The sequence below is a fragment of the Amblyomma maculatum genome, chromosome 6, assembly GCF_055883805.1.
Source record: "Amblyomma maculatum isolate TAMU_Amacu chromosome 6, ASM5588380v1, whole genome shotgun sequence".
Taxonomy (NCBI): domain Eukaryota; kingdom Metazoa; phylum Arthropoda; class Arachnida; order Ixodida; family Ixodidae; genus Amblyomma; species Amblyomma maculatum.
Window position 1 is genome coordinate 111,618,823 of NC_139349.1, and position 6,759 is coordinate 111,625,581.

A 6,759-nucleotide genomic window follows, 5' to 3' on the forward strand; every position below is an offset into this window, starting at 1 on the left:
TCCGCGAGCTGCGTCTCTGGGACGATGACCTGCTCCTATCTCTGCTCCCACTGCGTCCACGTAGAGGGGGAAAAGAGTCATCTCTTGGTTCCTGCAGCTGAAGTGGTGGACTTGTGGCGAGGTCAGTTGGGGGACTGCTGCTTTGCAGTGGCGGGAAGGATTCATCCCTTGGAGGTGGTTGTTGGTGGCCGCGTTCTCGGGGACGGGACTGGCGGCCGCTTGGCGAACTGTCTGGGTCAGTGGCAGTGTCCGTGGGGGACTGTGAAGATTTGCGCCTGTGGCTAGACACGAAGCGGTATTTGCAGCTTCTGCTGCCTGTTGGATGTGAGCCTTTGCATACGATGCAGCTGCAGTGCCGGCTTCGAGTCGCACAGGATGGTGTAGAAGCCTGGGGAATGACCAGTCTCCAGGTAGTCCGCCGCCAAGTGGAGGCCCGCCAGCTCGGCTGCAGTAGAGCTACCTGGAAAGGAGAGCCTGCAAGAGCTGGACACCCGCACCTGTGGGGCTGTCATAGCCGCTGCAGCCTGGCCCGTGGAAGGCAGGACCGAGCCGTCGGTGAAGAGGAGGGTGCTCCCTTTGCACTCTTCAATCAGGGCTGCGGCGGCCTGGCCCAGGGCAGCAACAGGGGAGCGGCGCTTGCTGACCCCCTCCAGGTCGAGGGTGACCTGCAAAGGCGGACGTGTTGGTGGAGGAGGGAGGATGGACTACCCTGGGGCGTTTCCGATGAGGTCCTTGTACACAGCCGTCAGTTGTCCCGTCCGTTAATGGGGGGCGCTGCGCAGCCGTCTCAGGAGGGAAGCTCCGTCAGGGGCGTGGTGAAGGCGGTGCACGTGAGTGAGACCTCCCAGGTGGTCTAAATTACTCCGTAGCCCTCCACTACGGCTCTTCTTTCTCTCTTTCCACTTTCACTCCCACCTTCCTCCCTTCCCTTACGGCGCGGTTGAGATGTCCACAGAAAACAAGTGAGGCAGTTACCACGACTTATCCTTCCTATACATCAATCAATCACAGCACACGGACGTCACTTCCATGTGCTGTGCGATGTCAACGCAGGTTAAAGATCCCCAGGTGGTCGAAATTACTCCGCAGCCCTCCACTACGGCTCCCCTTTCAAAATAAAAACTGTTTTGAGGAAATGAGAGGCGCAATATCTTCCTCGCTTCTCGGTGGGCATCTGAGGGAGGTTGTGAAGGGTGGCTGTTCCTGGCCCTACGGGCTGGGACTGGTAGGTGCCGCTTGTGGTGGGGTCTAGCATGCCACCAAATTTTTATCTGTTGTGGCCGTCATTGCACCTACCCCCCGCTTAGGTGGTGGACGACGGCTGTTGCGGCAAGCGTCTTTCTCTCCCTCTTCTGTTTCTTCTCTACTTTCTCTCTTCTGTTCGAACGAGGCAGCGGAGGTGGCTCAGCGGTGCCCCGCCGGGGTGGTGCAGTGGTAAGACGCCCGACTACTGTGCCGGAGTACCCGGGTTCGAACCCGACCTCGGCGGCTGCGTTTCGATGGAGGCGAAACGAAGAGACGTCCGTGTGCTGTGCGATGTCAGCGCACGTTAAAGATCCCCAGGTGGTCGAAATTACTCCGTAGCCCTCCACTACGGCTCCTCTTTCTCTCTTTTCACTTTCACTCCCAACTTCCTTCCCTTACGGCGTGGTTGAGGTGTCCACAGAAAACAAGTGAGGCAGTTACCGCGCCTTTCCCTTCCTATAAATCAACCAATCAATCAGGCGGCTCGGCGGTTGAGGTGTCCACAGAAAACAAGTGAGACAGTTACCATGCCTTTCCCTTCCTATAAATCAATCAGGTGGCTCAGCTACAGAGCCAGTAGCAGGCTCGTGCATTTTCTTTTCCTTCTTCCTACAGCCACAACACACAATCTGAGCCGACCGTGCGGGAAGGGAGGAAAGTGGGAGGCAAAGAAGAATGAGAAAAAACAACAACAATCGCCACCGAATTTTATTTGTTGTAGGCCGTCATTGCACCCGCCACTGCTTCGGTGGTAGACGACGGCTGTTGATGCGGCGCGCGTCGTTCTCTCCTTTCTTCTTTTTCTTTCTTCTCTAATTTCTCTTCTGTCCGCACGAGGCAACGGTGCGCTGACATCGCACAGCACACGGACGAAGAGGCGTCCGTGTGCTGTGCGATGTCAGCGCAGGTTAAAGAGCCCCAGGTGGTCGAAATTACTGCGTAGTCCTCCACTACGGCTCCTCTTTCTCTCTTTCCACTTTCACTCCCACCTTTCTCCCTTCCCTTACGGCGCGGTTGCGGTGTCCACAGAAAACAAGCGAGACAGTTACCGCGCCTTTCCCTTCCTATAAATAAATCAGGCAGCGGAGGTGGCTCAGCTACAGATATAGTGAACTTCGATATTATCGCTACAGAGCTAGTAGAAGGCCCGTGCATTTTCTTCTCCTTCTTCCTACAGCCACAACAACAACAATGACCACCTGGGGATCTTTAACGTGCACTGACATCGCACAGCCAAAATACAGACACCTTTTGCGTTTCAACACCACCGAAACGCTGCCGCCGCGGCCGTGTTGGAACTCAAAGTCCGGCTACTCCGACTTGGTAACTGAGAGCCTTAACTGATGAGCCACCGTGGGCCCGCGGCAGATGCATATGAAATGGCAAGTGTATGCCTGCACTTGTCGCTTGCACCTGTTGCCAACGCGAACCGCGCACGGGAGAAGCCGACTGTTGGCTTTGGTTTTTGAAGTGAAAGCTGCACGTCATGTAAAGCCAAGGTCCCCGTGCCGGGCGCAGGCCACAACTGCGCATGCGTTCTCTGTTCTTCTGCCCTTATTATGTCGCCTTCTTCCTGGAGTCTTCCGAATCTGCTCACTTCCACCGTATTGTTCTTTTTCTCTTCTTCTGTCTTCTTCTTGGCGTCCTTCGAATCTTCTTGCTCCATATTTGACCGGCTTCTTATGTAAATAAACAGCTTTACCACGTGTAACCCTTGGTAATGGAGCTATATCGCTTATACAGTACGGTTGTCATCAGCAATTTCTGAAAGAAGGTTAAGCGCAGTAACACACTCTCGGTATAGACCTCGGCTGCAGGGAACAAATAAAGAAGGCAGTGAAAGGAAGAAGAGACGCTATTGTGAAGGACACTGGTAAATCACTACCACCTGCAGACATCACACAGTACACAGGTGTACTTTCAACAGGCTCATCATGCGAGCGCTTCATCCACTCAGCCATCGCGGGGGTCTTTGCACTGACTTTTGATTTGTTTTCATTCAGTGAACCCTGTGAAAGGGCCGAAGAAGAGTGGCACACATGGGCAGAGCGTCCCTTGCTTTGGTTAGAACGCTGAATTTGAATGTACTTCGCTATGTTTACAGATTTCTGTCCGCAGACCGAGTCCGTAGAACGTGTCCGCAAAATCGTGTCCGCAGCAGTTGTGAGTCATTGAGAAGTGGTAGAGGTTAATGAGTGGTGCCAATCGATAGAGGGTGACGTAATGTTGTGTCCGAAAAAATATTCAGGCCAATAAATAGTTAGGTAATTAATTTGAGGCAAGAAATAGGCAAGAAATATAAAAGTAAAGGCGAAAATGGTCTCATTAGCCAATGGCTTGGTGCCACATTTGAATGTATCAAATACTAAAATAGTTATTCAAATCAAACAATTAAGGTCACGCAACCTGAAGTCAAGCCAAAAAAGGGCATAGGAAGAGATTGGCGCGCAATTTGAGAGTACCAAAGTCTAAAATGGGTAAACAAGAAGGGAATTAATGTGACGTAGAGGATGTGACGTCACTCAACCGGAAGTAGAATCATAAAAGGGCATAGGAAGGGATTGGCGCGCAATTTGAAAGTGCCAAAGACTAAAACGGGCAAACAAGAAGTTGGTTGGTTGATTCATAGGAAGGGAAAGGCGCAGTATCTGTCACACTTGCTCTGTGGACACCTGAACCGCGCCGTAAGGGAAGGGATGAAGGTGGGAGTGAAAGTGGATAGAGAGAAAGGGGAGCCGTAGTGGGGAGCTACGGAGTAATTTCGACCACCTGGGGTTCTTTAACGTGAGCTGACATCGCACAGCACATGGACGCCACTTCGTTTCGCCTCCATCGAAGCGCAGCCGCCGTGGTCGGGTTCGAGCCCGGGAACTCCGGCACAGTGGTCGGGCGTCTTACCACTGCACCACCCGGCGGGGCGGCAAACAAGAAGTGAATTAAGCAACTAGAAGCAACCAGAACCAACCAAAAGCAGTACCCTTTCCTTCGCATTACTCCAATGCTGATTCTGTTGTGCTCTTTAATTTTGTCTATTCGCATTTTCCCTTTTTTTTTCTTTTCATTCTTGGGGATTCAGTTTTTCTAGCATTAATTACGACATGCTCTCTGCCCCTTCGAAGGATAAACGAGCTCATGCCTTCTTAGAGACATGCCTTAAATTTTTGTTATGCCAAATTTTTTCTAACTCTCCGCGGTCATTAGTTAATTTCTCTGATAATCTGCACCTAATTTTATACAGCGGCCCAAATTTTTGTTCAGATGTCGTTTATCACGATGGGTTTTCAGATCACGACACTATAACAAGGCACATCAATCACCCTTTAAGCGAACGAAAAACTATGACAAAAGAACGAATTAGACCGGGTCTCCATTCTCACACTTTTGCTTAAATTAACCCACCGGAATACTCATTATGACGTTATTGCTTGGGTTAAAGCGTATACCGCTTGCGTACCATTATGGATCAGATTATTCACAGATGATTGTCTTATATACCGAAAATTTCGTAACGACAATGACCGCCAAACTTCGCGAACTAATCTTGATTCCGTTAACTAAGGGTATTCAATTTGATTAATGACCCTTAATACCTATAAAACAAAAGCCGTCTCGATCCCTCGCAAGTTATACCGAATTCCGTCATATTACACTCTCTTTGTTTTCCGGTTGAACTTTGTACGACATGCATGTACCTGGTAATTCAACTTATTTCAAATTTAACACTGAATTTCCACATTAAACACATATCCCAGCCTCGCTAATTCTGTGGTTGAGGCGCTGGACTACTGAACGCAAGGACGCTTGATAGAGTCCCGGCCGCCTTTCGATGGAGGGGAAAATGAAGGCGCCCACGTATACTGTACGACGTCAGCGCATGCTATACCAAGAACATCGGGCGGTCGAAATTTCCAGAGTACTCCATTCTGGCGTCTCTCCTAGACCGAGTCGATTTGGTACGTTAAACTCTACCAACCGACCAAAATTACTCAAATTCTGAAAGCTGCAACCGCTCTTTTGATATTTTTAAACGTAGCCTTGAGCAAACTATAAATCTATAAAGTTCTATAAAGCAAACTATAAATATATAATCTATAAAATCTATAAATCTATAAAGTTCTATAAAGCAAACTATAAATATATAATCTATAAAATCTATAAATCTATAAATCTATAAACTATAAAGTGCATCTGTGCCCTTTTCATCTTACAAAATCAGCATACATAACCTTAATACGGCGCAAAACAGAGTACGCATCAGCCATCTGGGACCTGGCTCAAGCATACATTATACATCAATTAGAACGGTTGCAAAACCGTTCTTAAAGATTGAACTTTTCGGATTATTCTCATCATACCAGCGTCACCACTCTAAAGGCACGCCAAACCTGATACCTTAGCACATAATCCAAACTGGAATTCGTCAATAAACTTTAGCATCGCATTTTGCCTATGTCAGTTTGTTTCAGTTATTACAAACTTTTTTTTAAACGCTGCGATTGCCCGTTCAAAGTTAAACGTCTATCATGCAACACTTCTTTTACGAAATCATTCATACCTCGTACCGGCAATCAACTGGCCTACTATCTGCCATCGGGCATATACTTCACACATTTCAAGACTTCCTAATACCAATATCTTTCTAAAATTAATCATTGCTTCTCCCACTTGTTTCATTCAGTTGTATTGTCGTTTTATTTTGTATTGTATAGAAGACAAAGAACAGACAACGCTGCGGCATCGCCATCCCCATCGCTCGCCTCCGGCGCCCATCTCTCGCGCTGAAGCTGTGCCCTGCGGCTGGCAATTCTATCCTGCTGTGCCCGAACATTCTAGTTCACTATAGCCCGTACTACTGGCAGCGCTAGACGTTCGACCAAACTATTAAATCCACATTTCATATAGTTCCCTTATTGCTCTAATACACTTTGTTTTTATTAGGTGTTTTGTGATTTTTACTGGTATTAAATTTTTGTTATGCACCTTTGTGCCGCGCTCTGATGCTCCTCCTATGTCATATCCTCAGCCGATATGCGCTAGGAGCATACTGAATTAATAATTTTGGTGGTGTGATGAGAATGGCGGATAGCCCTAACTGCGAAAGATGCGGCTGCGAAGAGACCACACAGCATCTCCTTTGCGAGTGCCCTGCTTTTTCAAGCGAAAGATATGCGCTGCGTTCGGCTCTGGACCATCTTGACAGCCGTCCTTTCACAGAGGAGAAAATCCTCGGCCCATGGCCACAGAATGCGTCTAACGGCAAAGCCTTCAAAGCGCTTATGTGTTTTATGAGAGACACAAACTTGATTGAGAAACTGTGACTGTGCTCCTCGCCGCCTTACCTTTCCTATCATTCTCTTCTATCTTTCTCCTTTAAACTCCTCATTCCCCTTCCCGAGTGCAGGGTAGCAAACCGGAAGCTTTCCTGGTTAACCTCTCTGCCTTCTCTCTATTTCTCTCTCTCTCTTGGTGGTATCATATCATGAAAACCATGATAGATGGGGACGCACGCGCTCT